This window comes from Syngnathus scovelli, chromosome 7 (genome assembly GCF_024217435.2).
Source record: "Syngnathus scovelli strain Florida chromosome 7, RoL_Ssco_1.2, whole genome shotgun sequence".
Taxonomy (NCBI): Eukaryota; Metazoa; Chordata; class Actinopteri; order Syngnathiformes; family Syngnathidae; genus Syngnathus; species Syngnathus scovelli.
The window spans coordinates 13,631,982-13,653,201 of NC_090853.1; the positions used below are offsets into that span (position 1 = coordinate 13,631,982).

Here is a 21,220-nt window from a genome sequence, read left to right on the forward strand (position 1 = left end):
CCATCTCGGCCTATGACGCCCTCTGTGCGGCGTCCAATCGGCGCAGCGCCCACTTGGCGCGGCACCCTCTCGACGCAGGGCGGCACGGTCTCTTCTCTTCGCGACACGGTGCGCGCGCCGCACCGAGAAGACACGCACGCTTGCCAAGAGGGCGGGCCGAGGGTGCGCTGCACCTGGAAGGCACCGCGGCTAGAGTGCGCCACACAGAGAAACAGCTGCGTTGCGCCGAGGGAGAGCTGCGTCGCGCCAAGACGGCGCCGAGAGGCCTTCAAGCTTCGCCGTACTGAGAGGGCGCTGCACCGGGCAAAGAAGGAGCCGCGCTGAAAGGTCGCGCTGCGCTGTGAAGGCCGGCCTAGTGTTCGTTGCGCCGAAAGGGTTGCCATCTCGGCGCGGCGCAGCGCTCTTTAGGCCCGGTGTCCTTTCGGAGCGGCGTGGTGCCCTCTCGGTGCAGCACCCTCTCGGCGCATCGCGGGCGCCCTCTCAGTGTGTTTTTTTTTCTTCTCGCCGCGCCACACCCTCGGCCCGCCCTCTCGGTGCAGTGCGCGGAACGCACGAAGCGCGTGCACCCTCTCGTCGCAAAGGCACGGCCTCTATGCGAGCGCGCTAGCACTCTCGGTGCGGCGCGCACACCGCGTTGCGCAGTTCAGAGTCGGTGCTGCATCGAGAGGGCGCTTCGCCGATTGGGCGACGCGCGGAGAGGACATCACGCCGAGAGGGCGCGCGCCCTAGACCAAGAGAGCGCACGCGCTGCGGGCGATTTGCGTACTGCGCCGAGAGGGCGCTGCACCGGGCAGAGAGGGAGCCGCGCCGAGAGGGCGCGCTGGGCTGTGAAGGCAGGCCTAGTGTTCGCTGCGCCGAGAGGGCAGAGGGTGCTGCGAAGGCACCGCGAGGGCGTGCTTAGTCGCAGTGCGTTGCCATCTCGGTGCGGTGCAGTGCTCTTTAGGCCTGGTGTCCTTTTGGCGCAGCGCGGTGCCCTCTCGGTGCAGCACCCTCACGGCGCAGCTTGGGCGCCCTCTCAGCGCTACGCGCGCTTCGTGCGCTGCGCAGAGAGGGCGGGCCGAGGGTGCGCCGCACCGAAAGTGCGCTGCGGCAAGAGGGCGCTGCGCCGAGAAAGCACTTCTTCGCGCCGAGAGGTCGCCGAGAGACCTTCGCGATGCGCACGCTGCGCTGTGATGGAGGGCCTAGTCTTCACTGCGCCGCGCCAATACGTGCGCTCGCCAAGACGTGCGAGCTGCGTCGAGAGGCCGCTGCGCTGCGCCGCGCCGCGCCGAGACTTGCGCTCGCCAGACGTGCACGCTATGCCGAGAGGCCGCCGGGCTACCCCGCGCCGAGACGTGCGCTCGCTAGACGTGCGAGAGGGCAGAGGGCTCCTCGAAGTTGCCGCGAGGGTGCGCTGTGCCGCGGTACGGTGCCCTCTCGGCACGGCGCGGCGCAGCACGGCACTAAATCGGCCCGGCGTCCTCCGTTTGTTTTTTACCTTTGCTCTATAACATATAGGGCAACTTCAGAGTTATTATTTCTCCTCTCGGCGCGGCGCCCTCTCTGCGTGGCGACTTCTCGGCGCGGCGCCCACATACTCGGCCGGCAATCTCTGCACAGCGCTTGCGCCATTCGGCACGGCGCCTTCTCAGTGCGGCGCCATGCGGCGCGCGCACCTCCCCAAGAGGGCGTGCACGCTGTGCCGAGAAGGCAACGCGGCGAGAGTGCGCCGCACAGAGAAACAGCTGCGTTGCGCCGAGGGAGCGCTGCGTCGCGCCAAGAGGGCGCCAAGAGGCCTTCAAGCTGCACCACGCCGAGAGGGCGCTGCACCGGGCAAAGAGGGAGCCGCGCCGAGTGGGCTCACTGGGCTGTGATGGCGGGCCTAGTATTCGCTGCACCGAGGGGACAGAGGGTGCTGCAAAGGCGCCGCGAGGGCGCGCTTAGTCGCAGTGCGTTGCCATCTCGGCGCCGCACCCTCCCGGCGCTCTTTAGGCTCGGTGTCCTTTCGGCGCGGCGCCTTCTCGGTGCAGCACCCTCTCGGCGCAGCACGGGCGCCCTCGCAGCGCGGTTTTTTATTTTTTCTCGCGGCGCCGCACCCTCGGCCCGCCCTCTCGGCGCAGTGCATTAAGCGTGCGCAACGCGTTCGACCTTTCCCTATTGTTGCAGCGCCCACTCGGCACGTTGCACGCGCGCTCTCGGCGCGTCGCCCTGGCCTTGCGGCGTCCTCTCGGTGCGGCGCCAACTCGGCGCAGCACCAACTCGGCGAGGCACAACGCAGCCCGTGCGCCACGCCGAGGAGGCGCCACGTCGAGAGGGTGCACAAGCTGCACCAAGAGTGCGTGCACAGTGCGCCGAGAGGGCGCACGCCCTACGCACGCTTCGTGCGCTGTGCCGAGAGGGCAGGCTGATGGTGCGCCGCACCGATGGTGCGCCGCACCGAGAGTGCGCTGCGGCAAGCTGGCGCCACGCGAGAAAGCGCTTTTTCGCACCGAGAGGTCGCCGAGAGGCCTTCCCACTGCGCCGCGCCGAGAGGGCGCCACGCCGGGGCGAAAGGAAGCCGCGCTGAGAGGGCACGCGCTGCACACGCTGCGCTCGCTGTGCTGTGATGGCGAGCCTCGTCCACTGCGTCGCGCCGAGAGGCCGCCGCGCTGCGCGTCCCGATATCTGCGCTCGCTAAGACGTGCGAGCTGCGTAGAGAGGCTGCCGCGCTGCGCCACGCTGCGCGCGCGCCGCGCTACGCCGCGCCGAGACGTGACCTCGAGAGACGTACGCGCTGCGCCGAGATAGACGTGCGAGAGGGCGGAGCGTGCCTCGAAGTTGCTGCGAGGGCGTGCTGCGCCGCGGTCCAGTGCCCAGCGCGGCGCTCACTCGGCCCGGCGTCCTCGTTTGTTTGTTTTTTCACCATTGCTCTTTAACATGTAGAGCAATTTCGGAGTTTTTTTTTTCTCGTTGCGCCGCACCTTCGCCCCACCTTCTCGGTGCAGCAAGCAAATTGCGCGCAGCGCGTGCGCCCCCTTGGCGCAGTGCGCGCTTGCCCTTTCGGCGCAGCGCGCTCCCTCAGCCCGCCCTCTATGCGCAGCGCGCGCGCCCTCTCGGCACGGCGCCCTACACATAAATTAAGAAGGCACTTACCTTTGATGTGTATTATATGCAAATGAGCTAGGGGTCATAAAATTTTATGGTATTTTATGGTGTCATAAAAGGGCGCCATTTTGGATTGTGGGAGGCATGTGCGCAGGTCTGGCGGGCGCCAAGATAGCGCCAGTCGAGACGGCGCCATCTTTGGCTGTCGCCATTTTGGTTTGCTGCCACAATTTTTGGATGGGGACATGTATGGGCATGTATAGGGCCTGCATTTTTGTCTGTTTTATCTGAGCTAGATTTGCTATCAACCAGTGCGTCTAGGGGTCAAGGGGGAAGTTTTGTTGAAAAAAAGGAGATAGTCAAGGTGTTGCTGCACCTAATTTGACATACAATAGCTTGTGGGGCCTCCGAGTTGTCCGTGTAACTTTGTTGAAAAAGGCATCTGAAGGATGGCTCCGAGTTGTCTGCGTGTAACTTTGTTGAAAAAGACATCTGAAGGAGAAAGACAAGGTGTTGGTACACCTAATTTAACATACAATAGTTTGAGCTGAGGTCGAGTCATTAAAGCGTCGTCACAATCATTAGCTATAGCAGAGTGTTCTCGCGGCACGTGACCCCATAGGCGTGGTCTTTTCTCCACCAAGTTTGAAGTTAGTTTGGGACGGATGACCATCGATCAATTTGAGAAGACAACCCAACGCATGACCTCTGATCAACGGAGTCAGAGTGCGTCAAAAATTGTTTCGAGTTGGTTAACGGTAAGTCATGTTACTATTTTATCGGCATAATAATAACAATAATAATAATAATACACTAGGGTTATTTGTAAAACACGGTGTAATGTTAATGTAATGTTTGTAGACATCACTGTTAGGGTTTTCAGGTTAGTTTGATCCTATGATTATGTTGGAATGTAGACTGTAATGATTAAATCAATCTTGTCTTGCCCTCACAATGTAATGATTAAATCAATCACGTCTGGCCCTCACAATGCAGAGTAAGATGAAGTGGTTGCTTCCTCTGCTTGATTGACCAGCTGCAGGGGAAGCAATCAAAGTTGTTCTGTTTCCCACAATAGTGTAAAACACCCCCTGCTCTGATCTTATCAGAGGCCGGGGGTTCACCAAACCTGTCCACTCCCACCCCCACTCTGTTCCTCCTAATAAATATGCCCTTGCAGGGAGGAGACTTTTAGACTTCATTCCTGTAGCGAGTGAACTCTCCACCTGCAGGTGTCTAAAAGAACTTGCCTGTCTCCGTGTGGTTCTTGCAAAATAAGTTGGAGTGAGCAAATCTCTAACATTTTGGTGCCGAAACCCGGGACCCTCATACCCATCATCTGGCTGACGGAGGACGACGCGCTGTACACCGTCGACGGGCCAGCGTCCATTAGCCGGACCTGGTAAAGAAAGACCTGGGAAGGAAATTCTTCGCTGGGCCAGCATCTTAGGTCTGCCTTCGTCTGACAGAGGTGGATTGACGGGACCCGGCAGTGCAACGAACCAGGGGACAAGTAAGTTAAAGGCCTAAAGTTGTGTTGTGTTGTTAAACGCGTAACACGTAGAGGTGCACGGGAGCCAGCTTGGGTTCAAGTCCCAGTGGAAGAAACAGGCTAAGAAAGGCAGAGCTTCTTTTTCGTTCATCGAAGAAGTGTGTAGACTCTTCTTTGTCTGTTTTTCCGAGCTGAGGGATCTGGCTTGGGTTAAAGTCCCAGTGGAAGGAACGTGCTAAGAAACACGGAGCTTCTTTTTTGTTAATCAAAGAAGGGCGTAGATTTTTCTTTGTATGTTTTTCCAAGCCAAAGAATAGCTTGGGTTCAAGTCCCAGTGGAAGAAACGGGCTAAGAAAAACAGAGCTTCTTTTTCTTAATTGAAGAAGGGCGTAGATTTTTTCTTTTGTCCGTTTTTCCAAAGCTGTTTGGGAGGGTTTTACACCCATCCCTGGATAGGCCTAAAAAAGCGCTGGAGTTTGTGTGATTGAGTGTGTGACTGGTAGGATAAATTGACTAAGAAGCAGTTCTAGCATTGATCCACGGCAATAATACAGGCTAGTAATTTGTTGAAAGGTCAATTTAAACCTGCATTGAGGATCCTCAAAGACATAATTAAATAAATAAGTAATAAATAAGTAATAATAATAATAATATTTTTGAGAAAATAAATTGTATAACCTAGAACTACTAGAATTAAGATGGGAAATAAAAACGGTAAATCTCTACCTCTTGACGGAGATGAGAAGTACATGGCGAGTAGATTTCTTAATTGCATGCAATATATGCCGAAGTGGAAGAGAAAGTATGGAGTAGAAAGGAAGTTGAGAGTTCAAGTGGTAAAGAAATGCAACTTGCTTCTAGAAGATAAATAAATAAAATTAGAATGTGCTGTCCTCGTGTGCATGGGAGGGACCAGCTCATGATCGACCACAGGAAATGGCCAGCCTGTGACGAATCATTGGTGCTGGGAACTACCTTTTGCGTGCGAGAGCTGTGCATGTGTGTGCGTATGTTAAAATGATGAACATTGGCTAAAGTTTTAGTATAAAAAAAAAAAAAAAAAAAAATTTTGCTAGACTGTGGTCTATCCAATTTGCACCGCAGAACAGAAATGATTTTGAAAGATAAAAATGAGAGGAAAAAGAGAGAAATCTGTTTGCAAGCAGAAACTAATCCACATTAGTGCATGTTAAGTGTCGAGCCCACATGAGAAATTCGAAGAAAAGAAAAAAAATGACAGAACATGCTTTCAGGAATTGGAAGAAGCTAAATTGTGAATTTAAGATTTTGCAATGCTACATTTAATAGGAATAATTGATTGGTTGTGTTATAAGATTATGCAAAATTCTAATTGCAAGCTAAATCTGAGCGATTGAGTTCTTCAAATTTAAAAACAAAGAAAAATTCAGATTAATTTGCCAATTGTTTGTTTTAGTTGAGTTTTTTTTTTTTTTTTGAAGTGGTGGATTGTTCTACCAGGAAACCTGAGTTGAAAGTGATATATGAGTGTTGTGTGGTGAGCTTGGATGAATTGGGACCGATGTGATAGGAAGACTCCTTTTTGGAGACTGTGTGAGATACATATGATGAGCATTGATGAATGGTTGCCTGAATGAAAGGTTGAATGGTTGAAGTCCTTGGCGACTACTATGGAAAATTAGAGCGACTTTGATGAAAGAGTAATTTTGAGCAGGTTGAATGTTAGAAAGAAACACGTAGCTTTTGGATTGATAATTAACTAGAAAAAAAAAATGGAGAACCAGTAACACATGTAGAAGATGTGTGAACTGAGAAATTAAGAAGCGTTTTGGAAAGAAAGTCAAACTAAATGATGATGAAATCATATGTAGTACTACAAAACTTTACTACATATGGATTCTCTAAATCATACAATTGAGTAAAATAAAACATACGTTTTGATTTGTATTCAAATTTCTAAGATTCTTGTGATAAACAATGAGAAAACGATTGAAAAGTAACTAAAGAAACTACAAGAAAGTGAAAATGTCTAATCATTTGCTAGCTGAGTCGCTCCCCATTCGGGGAGGCCATCCATTTACTCGCTAAGCTAGTTGTCAAAACAGTCCAATTGCCACGAAAAGTAGCTATGTGCAAGTGTTCAGTACACACACACACGAGACTGATAAGGTGTCAAGAGGTAACAAGTTTGCAGACAGATTCCACAAAGCTGCAGCGCAAAAGACACTTCAAATTTTATATACACAAGAAGCAGATTAGATCACTGAAACATTTTTAAAGATGTGCAGCGACAAAGTCCATAGAGTGAAATTCAATTATGGACGAAAAGAGGGGCAAGATTAGAGAATGGCATCTATAAATGACCTACCCTACCAAAGAACCTATGCAAATGGGCAGCAATATTGAGCCATGGTGCGCGTCACATGGCTCAAGAGGAGGGATAGTGGGGCAGGTCAGTCAGCTTTATACAACATATGGATTTGATTCATATTCAAAATATTTTCAAAACAAAACAAACATTTTTTTTTGTAGAGCTTGTTTCAAAAAAACAAAAAACAAAAAAAAAAAAAAAAACCTCCTATTTGCCAGTTAAATGGGCACTACATGATGGTTCAAGATGGCGGCGCGTGCACACGCAGCGGCCACTCTCTGTCCCGTTCGGTGTTTTGTGAGTGTTTACTGAGTGTTTGTCTGGCAGTTTTGTGTGTATTCGTCTCGTGTGATACGTCGTGCTACTAGTGCGGCGGGCATGTTCTGCTCAACATCGGCGGAAGTGGGTTTTATGGCGTTCTGGACTTTGGTGTGGAGAGATTTGCTGCTGGTGTTAGCGCTCGGACTGCTTCGTCATGGAGCGACGCCGGACTGGCCTGCTCTTCCTCCCCCGGTTGGACTGCGTCCTGAGCTCGGACTGCTCCGTCCTGGAGCATTGTTGGGATGCGTCGGCAGCGGGTCTGCGAGGCAGCGGAAGAGGGGCCAGCGCGGAGACGTCGGGCCAGGCTTGCGGCCAACCCAGCTCGCCCATCCGTGCCTTCCATTCTCCTGGCGTACGTTCGTTCGCGGGACGACAAGATGGGTTGCGTTCGCCTGATAGGATCCACGAACCGGACAGTGCGTGCCTGCTGTGTGCTCGTGTTCACAGTGGCCTGGTTGACTGTCATCTTACCGGACTCTGCTGTGCATCGGGAGCGGCTAGCGTGCTATCACGCTTATTGTTCATTGATGTTGACTTCTTATGTTATTTTTCCTGTGTTGTTTACTTGTATGTGCGTTGTGAACTCTGTCTTGTCACCCTGGGATAGTGAGAAACGTAATTTCGATCTCTTTGTGTGTCTTGACATGCGGAGGAATTGACAATAAAGGAGACTTTGACTTTGACTTTGACTTTGACTTTGACAATTGACTACGAGAGTTGCAAGCAACAGATGAAGAGCAGTCCTGGGCAGATTATCTAATCAGGACGCTCAAACTGAAAGATGTGTCCAATCCAAATTTACTGCCGCCTGATCTCTCCCCCTCACAGGTGGACAACCCTCAGGTTCACTGTGAGAGCTCACACACAGGAGGCGTGCTATGTGTGTTCGAAACTCCCCCCTTCCTCCACGCAAGTTCGCTTGGAGGCCAGAGCAATGAATGTCACTGAAGCGAAACGTATGGCATCCATGGGAGGAGTTGGATATCAACGCCGAGCAGTCACAATCAGTGATGCCGACCCATCCCACTCTGGACTTGCAGACGGTGCCTATGATGAACACTTCTGGGCAAATCTCAATGTGACTGTTAAAGGACGAACAATACCACAAGTGGCCTACACAGAGAGACCAGCTGGAGTGAATTACACATGTTACATCCAAGGTAACAAGACCCACGTCTGCATTAACGACGACTGCTCTCCAGGAGGAAACTGGATGGGAGCTCTGGACATCACCGATGAGTGTCAAGATAAGAGAGCCATTTCAGGTGGTCAGGGCTCTCCAACCAACATGGCTACACCATCAAACGGAACATACTTCATACAGAATGGCTGGTGGCTTTGTGGTCACAAGGTTTATCCGATGCTGCCCGCCAACTGGACAGGAGTGTGTGCACCAGTGTGGGTGACAGACCACACCTACAGGATATGACATCATCAGCTGACAGGAGCACACAACTCTTCTGGACTCGACGCAGAGCAGTTGCAACCTTTGACCCTCATGACCCTGTCTGGGGTGCGAACGTTCCAGATGACCATAAAGTATGGTCCGTCGGAGACAAAGTTGTCCTTGCGCTCTTCCCTCAGATGTACTGTTTCTGTGTTTTTCTTTTTGTTTTTATTGATAGCATTCTGGTCGCCTGTGGCACAGGGGCCGTGTAAGAATTTTCCTGCTAATGACATCTGGCCAGCAGGTTTTTCGCTTACACAATAAGTTTGGTCTGGGGTGTTGAGGTAATGCCTCATCTTCACTGGAAAGTGTTGCTATCATTGTTTGTTGTTTTTATTTTTACCATTCTACTTTCTTCATTATACGTATATATGTTTTTTTTCTTGCTTATCGTTGTTGTTTGGGGTGGCATAATCATATGATAAATCAGGAGGGAGATGTTAGGGTTTTCAGGTTAGTTTGATCCTATGATTATGTTGGAATGTAGACTGTAATGATTAAATCAATCTTGTCTTGCCCTCACAATGTAATGATTAAATCAATCACGTCTGGCCCTCACAATGCAGAGTAAGATGAAGTGGTTGCTTCCTCTGCTTGATTGACCAGCTGCAGGGGAAGCAATCAAAGTTGTTCTGTTTCCCACAATAGTGTAAAACACCCCCTGCTCTGATCTTATCAGAGGCCGGGGGTTCACCAAACCTGTCCACTCCCACCCCCACTCTGTTCCTCCTAATAAATATGCCCTTGCAGGGAGGAGACTTTTAGACTTCATTCCTGTAGCGAGTGAACTCTCCACCTGCAGGTGTCTAAAAGAACTTGCCTGTCTCCGTGTGGTTCTTGCAAAATAAGTTGGAGTGAGCAAATCTCTAACAATCACCGTTTTTGCCGATGTACACGCATCCTTTGACGATGACTTTACAGGAGTATATCTAACACAATCAGACTACGGTGAGTCAGCCGTTCATCTACGGTAGTTAATATAAATGCTATTAGTTGGTGATTTATTTTTATGTATATAACAGATCTCGTGGCCGCGGCCACTAGAAAAAACGAGCAGCCGGCATAAGCTGATTTTGAAACACAGACTCTAGTGGATGTCTCTGAACGTCATTTTGAAGCATCGGAGGCGGCAGAGACATTAGAGCCAGTGAAACCAATCGCACCAGAGTCACGTGCTACCATTGAGACCAATCAACTCACGCCCCACGCCGACCGACAGGAAGTTGTCATAAGCATAGAGGTGGAACCGGAAGCACCTACGGACACAGAATTGGCGGACGCTTTTTCTGCATACAAAGGCGGGAATCATTCTCACGAGTCGACAAACAAAGTTAGAGGTATTCATTCTATTTTTTTCTCTTTCTATGTTATCATTTGACTAGCTCTTTTTGGTATTATAGCGGTTTAACTGTTTGATTTTAATATCTACTTCCAGTAGACACACGCGTCGTGACACAGGGCGAGGGGGTCAAAGAGGAAGAAGGAGGAGGGGGGGGGCAGCCTTCTACAACACGAGCCACTCAACCACCAGGGGGCCTGAGCCGGCACGCGAGAGTCATCACCACAAGAATAGAAGGCGCCCTGTAAAATGCAGTGGTAAATGTATCTACAAAAGTAGGTTACAAGAAAGTTTTAGGGTAATACGCATCCTGACAAATTTGGCTGAATCAAGATAGGTCTGTTTTTTACTACTCTGTGTTGTTTCTGTTGTGTTTTGTAAAAAAGGAAATATAATGGATCATTCAAACCTCACATCAGCAGAGTCAGATTTCTTAACAAACATTGAGGAAATAGATTTGCAGCCATTTAGCGAAACAAACCAAAGAAGTGATACACCTGAGCTAGATTTGTCAAGCATTAACAATGATTTGCTATCAACCAATGCGTCTACGAGCCAAATATCAGATTTGCTCAACAATGTGAACATACTTTGTTGGAGGGAGAAAACCCTCTCAGTCCTGATATTCTTACCCATTTACAAGTTGTCATAAATGAACTGAACAATCAAAGTCTGAATGAAGGTAGACAGAGTCTTACACAGATCCCGTCACAATTGCTGAACATGATAGTGTTGGATTTTGTCCACAGTTTAGGGAGTGCGTTATCTGCGCCTCACGGCAAAAGCCTTTGCCAATCACCTGTTATCCAATTTACTCACTGCGTGCTCGTTTGATTTCTTCAGATTTAGGAAAATGCAAAGACAATGAAGTAGAAATTAGACTTAGACAGATTGGTTGAGTTCAATCACAATTCTTGTTCAAAAAGCTCTGTTTTCAAGAAAGTGCAATACAGCGCTGGGCCCTTCAAGAGCGGAAAGTCTCCATTCAGAAAAGGCAAAGTCCAAGGTTGTTAGATCAGTTTTATATTCAGTAGCACATTGTGGGCCGGGATTGATGGGCGATGAGTCTTCGGGGTGGGGCAAGTTCGAAGGAGAGTCTGCTTCCATGGGAGTGGTGCTGGTTATGGGCGATTCGGTGTGTGGAGGGGGCTGTTGTCTTCCATCCCGTCTCTCGGCCTTGGCGATCATCTTTGGCCGAGTTCTCAGGTGGCTCCTTCTGGCACCTGCTGGTTTTATCTCCACGTGACCTTCCTGTGAACATTCTCCTCCAATCTTGGACATACACTATCGTACCTCATTCTTCCAATTGTGTCATCTTGTGCGAATTTATGTTAGCTTTTGGCTGTGACATCATTAATCTATTGCTCTTACCTGATTTTGTAAAGTTTGTGCTTTTGATACTTCATGTCTTTGCTTACGTCATTATATTCTTAGTTTAATCATGTTTCCAACCGTATCTTTTCTTTGTTAGGCCAAAATATTTCCCTCTGTGCAGAACGTTCAGTAGTAATCAAAAACTGGCGTCTAGCATTAGTCAAAACATAAGATACAATCAAGTACTGAACGGTCAAGACGACTCTGGCTGTGTCCGTGATTCAGAGAAAAAACATCAGGCATGCATTCCACAGTTCCTTAAGGGTCATTAAGCTATTTAGGCAATATATCAAAAGTCATTTGTTATTTCAAAGTCCTCAGAAATATATCAGATCATAAAGTTATAAAAACCTTTCTCATCACCACTTATCAAAAATGTCTAGTTATGTCTTCTTTATTGATTTGGTGTGTAGGTATAATTATATGCTTAAAATGTTTCTTTTATTTATTTATTTAATATGTGAATATACTTGTCTGCTTATGTCCTTTATTCAATGAGGTTTGAGCATATCTGTTTTTGTAGCGAAGCAGGACTTTTTGTATTTCGACCTCATTCCTTCAATAGCAGAATTAAATAAAGTCAAAGTCAAAGTCAAAGTCAGCTTTTATTGTCAATTTCTCCACATGCCAAAGACACACAAAGAAACCGAAATTTCGTTCCCCCCTATCCCACGGTGACAAGACATGGCTCACAACAGACAAACAAGTAACAAGTATAACAAAAGCGTGCTGAATAAATAATGAATAAATAACACAACAATAAATAAATAAATAAGAGGAGCAGAAAAAAAAGGAGCAAGTGCGCGTACAGCAGACATTCCCGAAAATAGCGCAACAGTGCCACACGCTACGCAGAAGGGGGTAGCGAGTTCAGGGCCCTAACAGCCTGGGGAAAGAAGCTGTTGGCAAGTCTGGTGGTGCGGGAGCGCAGGCTCCTGTACCTCTTCCCAGAGGGCAGAAGGTCAAACAAAGAGTGAGCCGGGTGACTCACATCTCTGGCAATCGAGGTTGCTTTGCGGGCGAGATGGGAGGTGTAAATGTCCTTCAGGGAGGGGAGCCAAGCACCAATAATCTTACCAGCCGTATTCACTATGCGCTGCAGGGCCTTCAAGTTCTGTTCAGTGCAGTTACCACCCCAGACAGCGATGCAACTGGTGATGACGCTCTCAATAGTGCCACGGTAGAATGTAGACAGGACTGCCTGAGGAGCACATGCACGCCTGAGCTTCCGCAGGAAGTACAGGCGGCGCTGAGCTTTCTTTGCCAGTGACGAGGTGTTTGCGGACCAGGAGAGGTCCTCACTGATGTGCACCCCCAGGAACTTGGTGCAGCTCACCCTCTCCACCACAGCACCATCGATGATCAGCGGCAGGTGTGTTGTGTGACCCTTCCGGAAGTCAACAATGATTTCCTTGGTCTTATTAACGTTCAGCAGGAGGTTGTTGTCCCTGCACCACGTGGTCAGAAGGTCAACCTCCGACCTGTACCGAGTCTCGTCGCCCTTTGTGATGAGACCCACCAGAGTCGTGTCGTCAGCAAACTTCACTATGCGGTTGTCGCTGTAGGTCGCAGTGCAGTCATGCGTCAGCAGGGTGAAGAGTAATGGACTGAGCACGCAGCCCTGGGGGGCCCCCGTGCTCAGCGTGATGCTGGCGGAGATTTTGTCGCCAACACGCACCACCTGAGGCCTCTGACAGAGGAAGTCCAGTATCCAGTTGCAGAGGGAGGTACTGAGGCCCAGCTCGTCGAGTTTGCGGATGAGTCGCTGCGGCACAATGGTGTTGAAGGCAGAGCTGAAGTCCACAAACAGCAACCTCACATATGAGTCCTTTCTCTCCAGATGGGTGAGGGCCGAGTGGAGGGCAGAGCAGATGGCATCCTCAGAGGACCGCTTGGCACGGTACGCAAACTGGAAAGGGTCAATGGTGGGGGGGAGAACGGACTTGATGTGCTCCATGACCAGCCGCTCAAAGCACTTCATGATGATGGGCGTCAGTGCCACAGGGCGGTAGTCATTGAAGCAGGACGGTGCAGGTTTCTTCGGCACAGGAACGATGGTGGCAGCCTTGAAACACGAGGGGACGATGGCCTGCTGTAGGGAAACGTTAAAGATGTCCGTGAAGACACCCGACAGCTCCCCAGCGCAGTCCTTCAGCGCTCGACCCGGGATGTTGTCAGGGCCCGCCGCCTTACGGGTGTCAATAGCGGCAAGCGCCCTCCTCACACCGTCGGCAGAGAGGCGCAGGGGCTGCTCGTGTGGGGGGGGGAGTGGTCTTCAGCGGGCAAGTGCTGTTCTGGGCGTCGAAGCGAGCAAAGAAGCGGTTCAGATCGTTCAGCAGACGGACGTCGCCCTCACAGCTCCTCGGCGCGGGCTTGTAGTCCGTGATGGTCTGAATGCCCCGCCAAAGGCTACGTGCGTCCTTGCTGTCCTTGAAGTGGGTGGAGACCTTGCACGAGAACGCCTTCTTCGCTTCTTTGATGCCTCGGGACAGGTCGGCCCTCGCTGTCCTCAAGCCAGCCTCATCCCCCGCTCTGAAAGCCTTGTCTCTGGCCCTCAACAGTCTGAGGACAGCCCCCGTCAGCCACGGCTTCCAGTTCGCGCGAGTGACGACGGATTTCGAGCAAGTCACATCATCGATGCACTTCGTGATGTAAGAGGTAACAGAGTCAGTATACTCCTCTATGTCCGTCCAATCGTTGTAGGTGGCTGCCTGCTTAAACAAGTCCCAGTCAGTGGTGTCGAAGCAGTCACGAAGTGCATCGGAGGCACCCTCAGGCCACACTCGAACCTGCCTCCGAACCGGCCTGGATGCCTTTACCAATTGTCTGTATGCGGGCAAAAGCAAAACGGTGAGATGGTCAGAAAGCCCCAGATGGGGGAGGGGGGTGGCTTTGAAAGCTCCCTTTTGCGCTGAGTAGACTAGGTCCAGGAAGCTGTCGCCACGTGTCGGAAAAGGAACATGCTGGTGAAGCCTCGGGAAAACAGACTTCAGGTTGGCATGATTGAAGTCTCCAGCGAAGATGGTGAAACCGTCAGGGTGCGCTGTTTGCTGTTCACTGACAGCCTGGTACAGTTCACCAAGCGCCGCGATCCTGTCTCCTTCGATGTTGGAAGGCGGGATGTATACCGCGACTAGCAGAATCGCGGTAAATTCCCTCGGCAGATAAAAAGGACGGCACTTAATGATCACAAACTCCACAAGCGGCGAGCAGTGCTTACATACCACCACAGAGTCCCGGCACCATTCTTCTCGGATGTAGACGCATATTCCACCTCCACGCGACTTTCCCCCTCGTACAATGGCACGGTCCGCCCGATAGCACGCTAGCCGCTCCAGGTGCACTGCAGAGTCCGGAATGTTGTCACTCAACCAGGTCTCGGTGAACACGAGCACACAGCAGCTCCGCACCGTCCGGTTCGTAGACCTCAGCAGGCGAACGTAATCCATTTTGTTGTCCAGCGATCGAACATTCGCCAGAAGAATGGAGGGCACCGCCGGTCGCGCTGGGTTGGCCGCCAGCCTGGCCCGGACGCCTCCGCGCTTGCCCCTCTTCTGCCTCCTCGCACACCGTTTCCGACGGCTCCCAACCGGGGGAGGAATAGCGGGTGAGGTCGGCGACGTTTCAGGACGTAGCAGTCCGAGCGCCTCTGGTTGACATTCCACCGGCTCTTCACCCTGCTGACGCATGACTGCACTGCGTCCTACAGCGACAACCGCATAGTGAAGTTTGCTGAGGACACGATTCTGGTGGGTCTCATCACCAAGGGCGACGAGACTCAGTACAGGTTGGAGGTTGACCTTCTGACCGCGTGGTGCAGGGACAACAACCTCCTGCTGAACGTCAACAAGATCAAGGAAATTGTTGTTGACTTCTGGAAGGGTCACACCCAACACCTGCCGCTGACCATCGACGGTGCTGTGGTGGAGAGGGTGAGCAGCACTAGATTCCTGGGGGTGCACATCAGTGAGGACCTCTCCTGGTCTGCCAACACCGCATTACTGGGGCGAAGAAAGGTGAAGGTTGGTGAACAGTACCAACAAAGACATTTTAAGGTTGAAAAAAACGACACACATACCTCGTAATAAAGACAACAATCTCTGCTTTGCTCTCTCACTCACCTATCTGCTAAATGACACACTAACAACAAAACAGGCCACAAGACAGGCACGGCTTTTACATGAGAGTGTGGTGTTGAATTGTCAAACACCTGTGAGTCTGGGGGATGTCCATAAATTTGAAAAAGTCCTCAAACGGAAAATAACTGTAATTTACCGAAAAGAGGACTCTCGCCCCATGACTTTTTTCGACACACATTATCCCAAAACAGACGACAACACTTTATTTGTCTTACACCTCGAGGGTCATTACTACGGCGTGAAAGCTATAGAGGCATTCGTTGGTCACGCGTTCTTTTGCAGACTTTCTACAAGGGGCACGAGAACTGGCACCAGCACTATTGTGAAGGACACTGTAACATTTGTCTCGATCCGCGTTGTAATCAACGGCGATTTAAACGTGTTATCTGCCCCGATTGTAACAAAACTTGCCGTAATGAGGAATGCTTTGCCAAACCGGACATCGGCTGACATGAATTTATCCAATGAGGATCAAGGGAGTTCAACAGTCTTGCTTCGAATGGCCAATCACGTCAAAGTAAACGGGACAAATCGCGATCACAGCGCTTGCACCTCTGGCTCCGACAACAACATTTCTTACACAAGGCTTTGTCTTGTGCTGTGGTTTTTTTTTTTTGTGTTTGTGTGTTTCTATGTGTTTGCGTCGTCTGTGTTCATTTGTTTCAGTTTGGCAGCGAAAACGGCTCCGAGAGAGCGCTGTTTTTCGATCGCGAGAGAGAGGGCAAACAGAGCTAGCTACTGGTAACGTTAACTGTTAGCTAGCTTGTGATAGCAGTAACTTTAACTGACCAGATTCTCTCTTTTTTTTTTTAAAACTTACTGAAGCACTACCAGCGACAGTACGACGGTCGTTACTGTGTCGTTATTTTATATTTTTCTGCTGCGCGCGGGAGAAGCGTATTTTCCCGCCTGTTTTTTTTTCTCCACCTTCTGCCTCTGTGTGGGTTTTCCTCCTGGCGTCACCAACACCAAGCACACGTCGCGACGTCCAGAAACTCTGTAAGTAGGCCTACTATCACAATAACTAATAAAATAGTAATACACAAGTAGTAATCAGTTTGCTTGCTATCAAAATGAATTACTCATGCAAGTACTGTAATTTCACCACAGCTTCAATCCCTGCATTTGTTCGTCATTTGAGGATTCACAGAAATTTAGCTAACTTCAGATTTCCATGTGAATGCTTTGCCACTTTTTACACACATGGCGCCCTTCAAGTTCACATGTACCGCTCTCACCAGAGGACAGCTAAACCAGGACTTGAAAGGCAAATTGATGGAGTTGACTTGGCTTGCACTGTTGGCTTGAAGGTTGTAGCTTTATGTCAGCTCGATCAACTCGTATACATTTCTGGCAAAAAAAAAAAAAAAAAGTGTGTGGCAGGATCAGCCTATTTCTGGGTTGAACCACACTCACTTCCGGGTTAAGCCCCATTCAGAGTACGGATATTGATAATCTAGTTGATCAAACAGATAGAGCTAATGGTGTACTCACTCATCCCTAGTAGCCAACTCGTTTGTCATTACTGCTATTTCATATTGCTTGCTATACATGTGTCACTTTTTGTTCATCTTTCACCAACTCAGTTACTATATCTGCTCCTTTTATCTGTTTTATGTACTGCTTGGAAGATATGTATGCTCCCTGCCCTGTTTTGACAGTCATTCATGTGAAGCAGATCATTTATAAAATGGATTACTGTGAAATATAATTTTTCTAATGTCTGACTTTAAGGAGAGACAATCCTGACTGCAAAAAAATGGATGCTGTCGATCGAGGGGAGGGTCTTAATCCCACCTGCTGCTCACCTGGCTGACTTCACCACTGCCTTGACCTCTCTCTTCGCCTGTTACTATGTTCTCAACCTAGAGTATCAGGTGGAAGCCTGCACAACATTGGAGTTTATTCAGAGGTATTAACGGATAAAATTATATACCTAACTTTATTCCCACTGGCATTTTCTATATCTGTCTGATAATTGCAACACAGCATTTCACTTCTTGCTGGCTGCCATTGCGTTCACAACTACCTACTTGTATCATAACTGAAATGATGTGAATACCTAGAGTAACAAGTGTTATTCAGGCAGTATTAACACTCCTTAATAGTAAAATGAATGTAATGCAAGTATAAAATACTGCAATATTTTATTTATTTAATTAAACAATTTGTTTTTTTTTCGATTCTTTTAATTAACCCCCCAATCACACTTGTGATTTGCTAACTGATTACTCGTTGACATGTACATAGTGTCTCAACCTCTAACTCTTATACTCATTTCATAGGTTTTTGGTCAGGATTAATCCTGACTCCACCAATTGCAGTGCCAAGGAGCAGATAAGCCAGAAGACTGGGAGAGTGGTAAAGAGGAAGACTTCATACATGAACCCCCATGTGATCTCCTTCATCAGGGACTTCATGGAGTTCGATTGGCTAACTGACTAGATACAGGTGAGGTTCAGATAATAACGTTTGCATAGAAAGTTCAAGATGGTTGATTTAAAGAAGTCATCTTAAATAGTTATGTTAAATCATGTGGTTGTTTTTTCCCCCATTCATTCTTAATGGCACATTCAACATTTCACATTTACGTCGTTCCAGTTTGAAATTCACATCATTCAGCACATTCGAATAACATTCGGGAAGATTCTCGACATTCCCAAAATTGCCAAATTAAAAAATTTCACGTTTTCACGTTCTAAATTTCCGCAAAAACTCACAAAATTTCATTTTTCACCTCTAATTTCTACATTTTTCAACCGATTCAACCCATTCCAATTTTCAGTTGTTCGTTTGCCTACCTTTTCCACGACTTCCCACTTACCAAAAATACAAAATTTTCAATTTTGAAATTTCTGCAAAATTTCGTTTTTCATTTCTACGTTTTTCAACGGATTAGACCCATTCCAACTTTCAACTGTTCATCTTTTGCCTACCCATTCCACAATTTCCCACTTACCAAAAATTGCAAATTTTAAATTCACGCCAAATTCTCCAAAATTTCATTTTCCCCTTATAATTTCTACATTTTTCCATAGATTCAACCCGTTCTAACTTTCAACTGTTCATCTTTTGCCTACCTATTCCACAACGTCCCATTTACCAAAAATCCCAAAATTTCAAATTTGAAATTCACGCAAATTCTCCAAAATTTGTTTTTTCCCTTCTAATTTCTACAAATTTCAACCGATTCAACCCGTTCCAACTTTCTACTGCTCATCATTTTCCTACCCATTCCAATTTACCATCCATCCATCCATCCATTTTCTGAACCGCTTAGTCCCCACGGGGGTCGCGGGCGTGCTGGAGCCTATCCCAGCCGTCATCGGGCAGTAGGCGGGGGACACCCAGAACTGGTTGCCAGCCAATCGCAGGGCACACAGAGACAAACAACCATTCGCACGCGCACTCACACCTAGGGACAATTTGGAGTGATCAATCAGCCTACCAAGCATGTTTTTGGGATGTGGGAGGAAACCGGAGTGCCCGGAGAAAACCCACGCGGGCTCGGGGAGAACATGCAAACTCCGCACAGGGAGGGCCGGAGGTGGAATCGAACCCGCACCTTCCTAACTGTGAGGCGGACGTGCTACCCAGTGCGCCGCCGAGCCGCTTCCAATTTACCAATTGCCAAAAATTAAAAATCTTGAAACTCACAACAAATTCTCCAAAATGTAGTTTTACACTTCTATTTTCTATACATATTACATAGTACAAGTCTTTGCCTTCACAAGCAATTTCTCCAGAAATTGCATTTTCTAGTTAATAATTGGAACAATTGCATTTATGGCTCTGACTATGTACTAATCTCACCACAATGACATGACAAAAGATGATGAAATGCACCGGCCAAGTATATTTTTTACCAGCCAAAATAATAAAATGTATTATATACACATTCATTTCAGTAAATTTTATTTAGATAATAAGGTATTATGTCGAAAACAAACTTATAAAAGGTGCCAGAGCAAATATTTAAGCAAAACCTTTTTAATATTGAAAAGTTAAGTCCCGATGATCATCGTCACACACATCTGGGTGTGGTGAAATTTTTCCTCTGCATTTAACCCATCCCCATGTGACTTTGATCCGTCCCCTGGGTGAGAGAGGAGCAGTGAGCAACAGTGAGCAGCAGCTCGGGAATCATTTGGTGTAGAATTTTCATCTATCTAGAAAATAATTTTGTTTAAAAAATAGTAAAGAATCGTAATCGTGGACTAAAAATCGTGAATCGAATGGAACAGTTCATGTCGGAATACAATTCATTAAGTATTGATCCTGAAAACAACTTTAAATTTGACTGTGCATTTGAACTGGTTGTTTTTGTTTTTCTTTGTCATATTAGCAACACACAGAACAACTCCTGACGCAGCCTCAGCATCATGTTGTAGCCGGTCTCTTCCAAACCTCCATTTCTGACGAGCTGCAGCAGAGACACTTTCTGTGTGAACGTTGATGCTCTTTTAACGTAAGGGACACACACGCGAGGCGCACGCACACGCAACACACGCACATGCAGGCAGTGTGTCCCAGGCGTGAACGGTCAAAACTAATTTGCGTATCAGCTGTTTCAATGCAGAGATTTTTTTTTCTCTCCGATTTAACTTGCGACATATTCAAATCGATTTTTGACCGTCTCACGAGTAATCGTTACATCCCTACTAATAATATATCTCCAACCTTGCTAATTGCATGAGTGTTCCTACAGCCAGTGACACACTTCCTATCAGGAACAAGTATCTTGACATGGCACCGACATCACCATCATAATTCTTAATGTGTTTTCTTCTTTAATTTCAGGGCTCCTGTTTTGTCCAAGCCCAAGGAAGTTTTGTCTAAAAGGTTTGGTAATGTGCTTTATGTTCCTGTTCACCAAAAAATAAATAATCCTGTTAACAAGTGTCTTGTTGTCTGTAGTTAATTGAAATGTTTTAGAATATGGGTCCCCTCCGCGAGTTGTCACCTTATCGTGGTGGAGGGGTTTGCGTGCTCCTATGATCCTAGGAGCCATGTTGTCGGGGGCTTCATGCCCCTGGTAGGGTCACCCATGGCAAACGGGTCCTAGGTGAGGGATCAGACAAAGCACGGCTCACCCAAGCCCCTTATGATGAAAAACATAAATGGACTTTGTTTTCCCTAGCCCGGACGCGGGTCACCGGGGCCTCCCTCTGGAGCCAGGCCTGGAGGCGGGGCTCGAAGGCGAGCGTCTGGTGGCCGGGCCTTCGCCCATGGGGCCCGGCCGGGCATAGCCCGAAATGGAAACGTGGGTCCCCCTTCCCATGGGCTCACCACCTGCGGGAGGGGCCGAAGGGGTCGGGTGCAATGTGAGCTGGGCGGCAGCCAAAGGCAGGGACCTTGGCGGTCTGATCCCCGGCTGCAGAAGCTGGCTCTTGGGACATGGAATGTCACCTCTCTGGCTGGAAAGGAGCCCGAGCTGGTGTGCGAGGCAGAAAGATTCCGACTAGATATAGTCGGACTAGCCTCCACGCACAGTTTGGGTTCCGGTACAAGCCCTCTCGAGAGGGGCTGGACTCTCTTCCACTCTGGAGTTGCCCACGGTGAGAGGCGTCGAGCAGGTGTGGGTATACTTATTGCCCCCCGGCTGGGCGCCTGCACATTGGGGTTCACCCCGGTGAACGAGAGGGTAGCCTCCCTCCGCCTTCGGGTGGGGGGACGGGTCCTGACTGTTGTTTGT

At 48.8% G+C, this 21,220-nt stretch overlaps 2 long non-coding RNA genes across 4 annotated transcripts; both read left to right on the forward strand.

Moving 5' to 3' along the window:
• Positions 1–4,339: 4,339 nt before the first annotated feature.
• Positions 4,340–9,488, forward strand: LOC137840467 (uncharacterized). 3 transcript variants are annotated; one of them, XR_011087137.1, is made up of 3 exons: positions 4,340–4,576; positions 8,055–8,494; positions 8,578–9,488. It is a non-coding gene; the product is annotated as an uncharacterized lncRNA (long non-coding RNA). The 3 variants fall into 3 exon arrangements; XR_011087136.1 differs by lacking the exon at positions 4,340–4,576 and having other exon boundaries at positions 7,968–8,494; XR_011087138.1 differs by lacking the exon at positions 4,340–4,576 and having other exon boundaries at positions 7,968–8,386.
• Positions 9,489–16,392: 6,904 nt separating this feature from the next.
• On the forward strand, positions 16,393–20,424 carry LOC137840491 (uncharacterized). The gene is made up of 5 exons (XR_011087169.1): positions 16,393–16,524; positions 17,260–17,437; positions 17,811–17,976; positions 19,871–19,993; positions 20,326–20,424. It is a non-coding gene; the product is annotated as an uncharacterized lncRNA (long non-coding RNA).
• The last annotated feature ends 796 nt before the right edge of the window (positions 20,425–21,220 follow it).